At 49.8% G+C, this 7,901-nt stretch overlaps 1 long non-coding RNA gene across 5 annotated transcripts in view; it reads left to right on the top strand.

The window, feature by feature from the left end:
• LOC147024685 (uncharacterized) overlaps positions 1-6,509 on the top strand; it is a 46,139-nt gene extending 39,630 nt beyond the window's left edge. For all 5 annotated transcript variants that reach the window (XR_015059152.1, XR_015059151.1, XR_015059150.1 and 2 more), the window contains one exon: positions 5,267-6,509. This is a non-coding gene — a long non-coding RNA (uncharacterized LOC147024685). The remainder of the gene's footprint in view (positions 1-5,266) is intronic.
• Positions 6,510-7,901: the final 1,392 nt, after the last annotated feature.

Below are 7,901 nucleotides of genomic sequence, written 5' to 3'. Positions count from 1 at the left end.
ATACTGACCACCGGCTTGTTGTAGCAACTCTGAAGTTGCATGTTAAATCCAGGAGAATGGTAACATCCCAGCCCAGGCTGGATGTTGGCAAGCTCAAGGATGAGATGGTAGCTGAGAGGTTTGCAAACAAGCTGAGTGGAGATTTGGGGGGGGTGGGTCTGGGTGCATTGGGAGGTCCTGAAGAGTTGTGGAGCGCCTTCAAGACCACCGTCCCTTGATGTTGCCGCTGGATGTCTTGGAACTCACCGTTGGGCAAAGAAGAATTTTGTCTCTCAAGGGACACTGGATACCATTGACCAGAGTCGCAGGGCCAGGCTGAATGGCAGAGCTGAGCTGTTCAGGGAGCCGAGGCGTAAAACTGTACTTGCGCTCAGGGTGGACAAGGAGGCCAATGTGCGAGGAATCTGTGAGGGGGTAGAGCATCACCTGTGGTCAAGTGATTCTCGTCCCGCTTACAGGGGAATTCGCGCATTGCGTTCATCCAAGCCCATCCCTTGTGTACTGCAGTTCGAGCAGAGGGTGGTAGGCTCTTGACAGAGGAGTCCGAAGTGAAGGCCCGCTAGGCCGGTTACTTTGAGCGGTTGTACCAGGCTGATCCACCAGCTTTCGAGTTGGACATCAGGGGTGTTACAATCCCTGTTGCTGACCCTCCAATCAACTGTAGTCCACCTTCATTTATGGAAACACAGGCTGCGGTGAACCGGTTGAAATGGGGTAAAGCTCCAGGTATCTGTGGCATCCATGCTGAACTTCTCAAGACTGGTGGAAATGCTGCACTCATGTCGTTGCATGGCATTTTGTGCTCTGCCTGGAACACAGGCATCATCCCAACTGATTGGAAGAGGGGCCTTGTTGTCCCCCTCTGGAAAGGGAAGGGTGATCGCCAAGACTGCAACAACTTCGGAGGGGTGACGCTGCTCTCAGTGCTGGGCAAGGTCTTTGTTCTGATAATTCTTGATCCGGTTCGCCACCATCTGTTTGAACACCACGTCCATAGCAGTCATGCTTTACACCAAAGAGGGCAACGATTGACTGTATCCTTGCTCTTCGTGTCCTCACCTAACGCAGACGAGAGTTTCGGCAGGGGCTGCCTGCAGCTTATGTTGATCTCTGTAAAGCTTTTGATTCAGTGAATCGGGATGCCCTCTGGAAGATTGTAGGTCTTCGTGGGGTGCCACAAAAACTGATCGATCTGATGTCTGAACTCTACTCTGGTACTCAGAGTGCTGGGAGTTGTGGTGGTACCATCTTTAACTTATTTCCAGTTGTTACTGGAGTTTGTGTGGGTGTGTACTGCCCCCCACACTTTTCAGCACTTGTATGGACTGGATTCTAGGGAGGATGTCGGAGAGATCAAGCTGCGGTGCATCGTTTGGGAATGTCAAGATCTCGGACCTTGATTTCGCAGATGATGCAGTCATCTTTGCGGAGACTTTAGACATCCTCTTGGGGGCCCTCGAGGTGCTGAATGAGGAGTCGGAGCTGCTGGGATTACGGGTTTCCTGGGTCAAAACTAAGATCCAGGCTTTCAATGACATATTGGATGCTGCTGTCCTGTCTGTGCCTGTTTGTGGCGAGGTTGTTGAGGTCGTGGAGAGATGCACTTAACTTGGCAGTGATATGCATGTCTCTGCTGGCTGTGAGTCAGTGGTCAATAGACGTCTAGGTTGGGCCTGGGGAGTCATGGATTCACTGGATAATGGGGTGTGGTGCTTCCGGTACCTGTGCGGGAGGACAAAAATCTGAGTCTTCAGGTCATTGGTGCTTCCAGTCTTGCTCTATGGATGCGAGACTTGGATTCTGACCAAGGATCTGAGACAGAGACTTAATTCCTTTGGTACTAGGTCTCTTCGGAGAATCCATGGCTATCGCTGGTCGGACTTTATGTCCACCGAGCGGTTTCTGAGAGAGACTCAAATGAGATTTCTTACCTGCATCGTCCGTGAGCGTCAGCTGCGGCTGTATGGACATGTGGCTCGTTTTCCTGATGCTGATCCAGCTCACCAGATTCCCTCAGCGAGGGAGTCTCCTGAGTGGAAGCGGCCAATTGGCCGACCACGTGCCTCGTGTTTGCAGCAGGTTGATCGGAATCTCAAGGAAATGGGGGTGGGCCAGGTATCTGTCTGGGGGATGGCCAGACGGAGGCCCCCTGGAGTACCGGCGGAAAGTGAACGCAGTGACGTGCTGCTCTGGCGCATTCTCCCCTACCTGACCTGACCTACAGAGTTGCAATAACAAGCCTGTGGTCAGTATTCAGTTGCTGAGCACTCCGGTCGACCCTGAAGTTCTGGATTATCCTCCAGCGACCATCAACAAGCACATGGTCAATCTCCTTTGCCACACCACCAGCGTTGGAATACCAAGTCCATCGATGAGCTTGTGGGTGCTGAAACCATGAACTGGCCACCCTAAGTCCATGACTTCTTGCAAAGTCAAGGAACTTAGTGTTATTCAGGTTCACAGTTGTTGACCCATGGGGACCAACACACACCTCATAACCATCCTTTCAGTTCCAATTGATGCACTGAAATCCCCCAAGATGAGAAGAGTATCTTGCCTGGGGCACTGATCAACCACAGTCTCGAGCGTGGCGTACAATGCGTCCTTTACGGTGAGATCACTCGCCTCAGTCGGAGCATTTACAGAGACCAGGGAAATGACACCCAAGGAGTGACGAATCCTGAGTCTCATAAAATGCTCGTTGACCAGTGTTACCTCAATTATCATTGGAGTCAGCTTATTGGACACAGCTACAGCAACTCCTTGGGCATGGTAACCATCAGGGTGACCAGACCGATGGTAGGTGTAACCACCCGTTATGATCTCACCACAATCTGATTTCCGAATCTCACAGAGTGCTGTAATACCGATGTCCAAACGCTCGAGCTCAGATGATAACAGAGACAGGTGATCATCCTCTCTTTGTGATAGGACATTCCAGTCACCCACCCAAAGGGACTGCCTCAGGTTAACCCAATGAGACCACCGTCTGGTGGATGACACCTCAGCACCACCTCGACACACACGACTGCAATCTGACCCGGGAATGTTACCCCATGGTTTCCCTCCTATCATTTAAGATTGGGGGTTCCAAAGTCTTTGCCCCAATCCCATCATCCGGTGAGATGCCCTGCGAATGGCAGCTGCACAGGAGGTACTCCCACGGAGTGGGTTTTCAGTTTTCTTTGCATTTGTGGGTTTTGAGGAATGAACTGTTTTACGGTGGCCAGAGTGTAAATCCTACCACCAACCCCCTACAAAATAAGTAATGCAACTGCAGGAGGATGTCCGCCATCACAATTGGGTGCCACAAATGGATGGCCGTTGCCTCACAAGTCGTTCCTCCGCCCTTTGACAGGTTTTGTTTTTAATCCTGCTGGGTGTCTGTATCCATACACCATCCTCATCAGTAATTTGGTGAGGAAGACGGTTTCGTCACCGACAACCTAACCATGAAGCGGGTTTGTACAGGGTTACATGGAACCTGTAGGAAGTCATAGATCTAATCTGGCTTGACCTGACAATGTGTCCGGACTTGGGGCTTGTTTGCCCTCATCACAATGGCATACCAATAAAGCACACAATTGTGCTTTAAACATCAGACGCTCCTCCTGACTTATAGTGAGCATCACCGTGGATTATGTCTCACACGGTAAAACTGCATAATCCGCAAAGAACAACCATCCATCTGCCACTGAGACGATTGTTCCCACTAAGGCAAACTATTTAACCAGAAGGCACGCGATGCGATCATCGGGTAAATCAAAACACGTGGAGTGTGACGAGCACTCCCCCGATCTCCATTGGACATTGTCCATTGGCATTGAGATCTCCATTGACGTCTCCAAAGCATCGTCTCCAATCCGGAGGCCTCGGCCTGGTGACTCTGTCAGACAGACAAAGAGCACATGGTCACTATCAGTTGAACATGGGGGTATTTGATTGAAAAAAAAACCTATAAAATCCCTCTTCACCAAAACCGCTCAACCGATTGATACAAAACTTTATTAGGTATGATCGGCGACACAAAAGGAAAGGTTTTTTGACAGGGATGATGTTGTCAGTCACGTGGTTTGGCAGCCAATAATGGGTTGAAGGAAAAAGTTTAAAAACCTCCCTCTCTGAAACCACAACCAATCAATACGAAAATTTAAATGTACAAGCGTGTGCCCTTAGGTGCATGCCCGTACGTGCAAAAAAAAAGAATAAGAATTGTGACGTCATAGCACCATGTCCTGTCATTGGTTTGGAAAATAAATGTCCATAACTTGGAAAACAAATGGCCATAACTTGGAAAACAAATGGCCATAACTTGGAAAACCCTTGGGAAACAGCTGAAACGGATGAAGGAGAACGATATCAAACCTTGAAAAGGCACATGCTCAGGTCCCCAGCATCAATTGTGACGTCATATCAACGAAGAAGAAGAAGAATTGTGACGTCAATCGTGCGAAAAAAGAAGAATTGTGACGTCAATAGTGATGTCATAGCACCGTGTCCTGTCATTGGTTGATAAATATGCCGGAATTATAGATAGATGATCACACACACACATGGGGAAGAAATGTGGAAAACCGACCATCATTTGCATGGTTTGGCAGCCATGTTGGTTTGAAAAAAAAAAAAACTCTAAAAATCTTCTTCGAAACCGTGAAACTGATTGAAACGAAATTTTAAACATGTGGTTGAGCACCCATGGCAATAAAACATGCTGACTGTTGTGGTGAGCAAGTGTAAAGTGTAAATACAACTTGATTTGTATAACAACACCGAAGGTACCGACCTGCCTTGGCAGCCTATCATCACTGCTTGCAGTTCTAATTTAATGTGATTTTAATCTTAATTAATCTTCATTTAAATTACCCTCTTAATTATATTATAACCTCTTAATGTCGGCCTGGTATTGGCTTTATGATTAAGGTGGCTGGCTTAAGATCTTAGGGTCCTGAGTTAGACCCCCTGTCATGTCTTTAAAATGACATCAGGTGCATTGATGCAACCTGTCATCCTGAGGTTGGCAAAATGAGTTCCAGTTTACTAGAAAGAATGAACCATTTAAGTGTCCTGTGACAGAGTGGTGACCCATCCAGGATTGTGCCCCAAAGACAATGGAGAGTGCCTCACTAGCCCTCTGCACCTGACATGCAAAAGTAGAAAGAAGTAGGACTAGTAGTACTAGTAGTAGTAGTAGTGATTGTAGTTGTTACTCCATCAAAACTTGTTGTTTATTAACTTTTGGTTGAAACTGCTGTTTTCCTTGCTCTAGAGGTGGTGATAAAATCGTGCTCCCCTCGTTCTGTGTGCCTCTTATCGGCAGCCGAAGGATCCACTCCATCGCTTCATTGCTGCTACTACGATCGATGCAATGAAATCTCCTCATCTTCTCACTTGCACTCCATTTCGCTCACTCTTCCACTCACATTTGCCTGTTTGCTTTTCATCGTCCTTTAAATCATAGCATGAGGAAACCTTTTTTTTTGCATCATGTGATTACTTATTTACAAAGTCATTGCATTATTTACAAACTTAAATGTTATATGCATGCTAAATGGGCTGAATTGCCTTTTCCTGCATATACATGTCATTCGTTTTCTTTGCATTCCTAGAAAAACACGAGTACCATGCAACATTTATACTTTCTACTTACTATTTGAACTGGTTAGGTTGAAATTGGCTTTTTTGAAACATCAAGATTCAATCCAAATGATGTCAAACTGCCACCATTTTGCTGTGGACATCATTACTAAAATAAAGCAATTCTGTGCATCCATGGATGTATGTATGATATTTATGAAATCGAAAATGGTTGGGCTAATCTCCACTAAATTTTGCATATATGCTCAGGATATGTGGATTCAGGTCATGGGTTCAAAATAATTCCCCCCTCGCCCCAGCGAGAATGGAGAGATGACTTGAGATTGTCACCTGTACACAGAAAATTGTGGTGGCGGTTTAAACACTGACCCCTGCCGGAAGAAGCGGGTATTGACACCTTTTTTTTTTTGCTCCCAGAAGGAATGGAAGTACGCACATTCCCTTGTAAGCTATCTAACCTGGGTTTGAATCCCAACCCAGCTGTAAACTGTCATCCAGGTGTTTCACAGGTAGGGTGATTCATCCATGTGTGTGCCGTTCCTCGGTTAAACTGGGCATCTGGTCTGCCGGCATTAGTTAGTGGACGTTTAAAAATATCCTCGGTGTGGTGAATTGAAGGTCGTGACGTGCGATCACATGTTGCACGGCTCGAGCACGGAATAGATAAAGCTAAGGTTCCGCTCGGTCGGGGGGATTGTCCCAGGGGCATTGTCGTTTACGGCGGCGGTTCACTTGGTGCTCGTTGAATGGTGAGAATTGAGAGTATATCGGACTCCGGGCTTATACTGATTTATTTTGCGGTGATTAGTTGCACGTGTATACCTTACTGCTTATGTACTCCTTGCTGCACCTGTATCCCCTGATGTGCCCGTAGAAGCGGCTTCAATCAAATGGAATAAAGCCTACACTCTGAAGGTTCTTCTCTCGTTTTCATTTCACTCGGTATCCTTCGTAAAGAGTAGGTGCGCTATCGCCAACACCCTGGTCAAATTCCAAATTTCTGCCCAAACTTGCTGAGTCGGAATGGCGACAGTGTGGTATAGCCTGCGGGCCTGCGGGGCAGGGCATGATGATGGGGGGAGTGGTCGTCGTGAGCATCGTGTCTGCCAGGAATATAAGGAGTGCGTGCCGCCTGATGCGTTGTAGTGATGCCGTCGTCGCCACGGCTGGTGAGTGTACTGAGTACGTAATAAAGGAGAGTGGTGGGCAAAGTACGCCCGCGCTCCCGCTTGTGCAACACAGCCCGGCTCGACTGTTCCCCCGCTCGTGTCTGCCTGCTAAGAATCTCTACCATGACACTACAGTTGGCTGACGAGGATCTTCGGATCGGCGTGTGCAGGGTGGTGGCTGGGTTCGGAGTGGCAGCGAGTAACTCAGCGCACCTCGCGCGGTTCGAGGTTCCGGAGGAGTACGCATCGCGAAGAGCGTGTCGCAGGTTCGCTCGCGCGTGCACAGGCTCCGGAGCCAGGAGGCTCGCCAGCGCGGCCCAACTCAGGCATGATGGGGAGTCGGGGCACGGCGCGCGGACGCGTGCCCGCCTTCGTCGGAGTCGACTTCGGCCACGTCGAGTGGGCAACGGCCGCACTCAGTGTTCGTTTTATTGAGGCACGACAAATCGGGGGAATGATTTCTGCAAGGCCACGGCTAAAGAACGAGGACACGCACTTCGGCACGGGCGCGGCGTTGGACGTCGCGCAGGCTCTGAGGAATGTCCGGGGTCTCGATGGTCGGTGCGCAGCAGGTGATCCGGAGGTCAGTGCGATGTGCCAGGCGCGCACGGTCTGCGGCGCGGGTCGTGGGCGAGCGTTGCAATGCGATCACTCGGACGGCGGTCTGAGCACTCGAGGACGTCTACGGTGTGTGTGCCGAGAGTCATCGCCCATCATTACAGTCATAGATGGCGGTGTGCGAAGCGGTCCTTCCGTCCCGGGTCAAGACCTACTGCCGGCATGGTGTTCGGTGCATGGCGTGCACGGTAACGCCCCGGGTCGAGTTTGGCAGCCTGGGCACGGAGATTCCAGCGACCCGGAGCGGGAGATGCTGCCGGTGTTAGACCTGCTTCCAATGGATCCGGAGATGACAAGATCAGTGGCAGGGGAGGTTGAGGTGACCGGGGCACTGAGGCTGCCCATGTTGAGCCTGGTTTCAGTTGGTCCTACGGTGACAGGACCGATGCCAGTGAATGTCGAAGTGATCGGGGCACTGATCGGGTGTCGAGTTGAGTCCACTCGTGCTGCCCTCGCATCGCACACGTATGCCGGTGAAGCGCTGCCGGCGGTTGGCGGGGCGCACGTCGTGATTGCCCA

This window comes from Eptatretus burgeri, chromosome 6 (assembly GCF_056783735.1).
Source record: "Eptatretus burgeri isolate ZD-2024b chromosome 6, Ebu_testis_v1, whole genome shotgun sequence".
In the NCBI taxonomy this organism is placed as follows: domain Eukaryota; kingdom Metazoa; phylum Chordata; class Myxini; order Myxiniformes; family Myxinidae; genus Eptatretus; species Eptatretus burgeri.
Note: the sequence above shows the minus strand (reverse complement) of the source record. Positions and strands in the feature narration are given on the sequence as shown.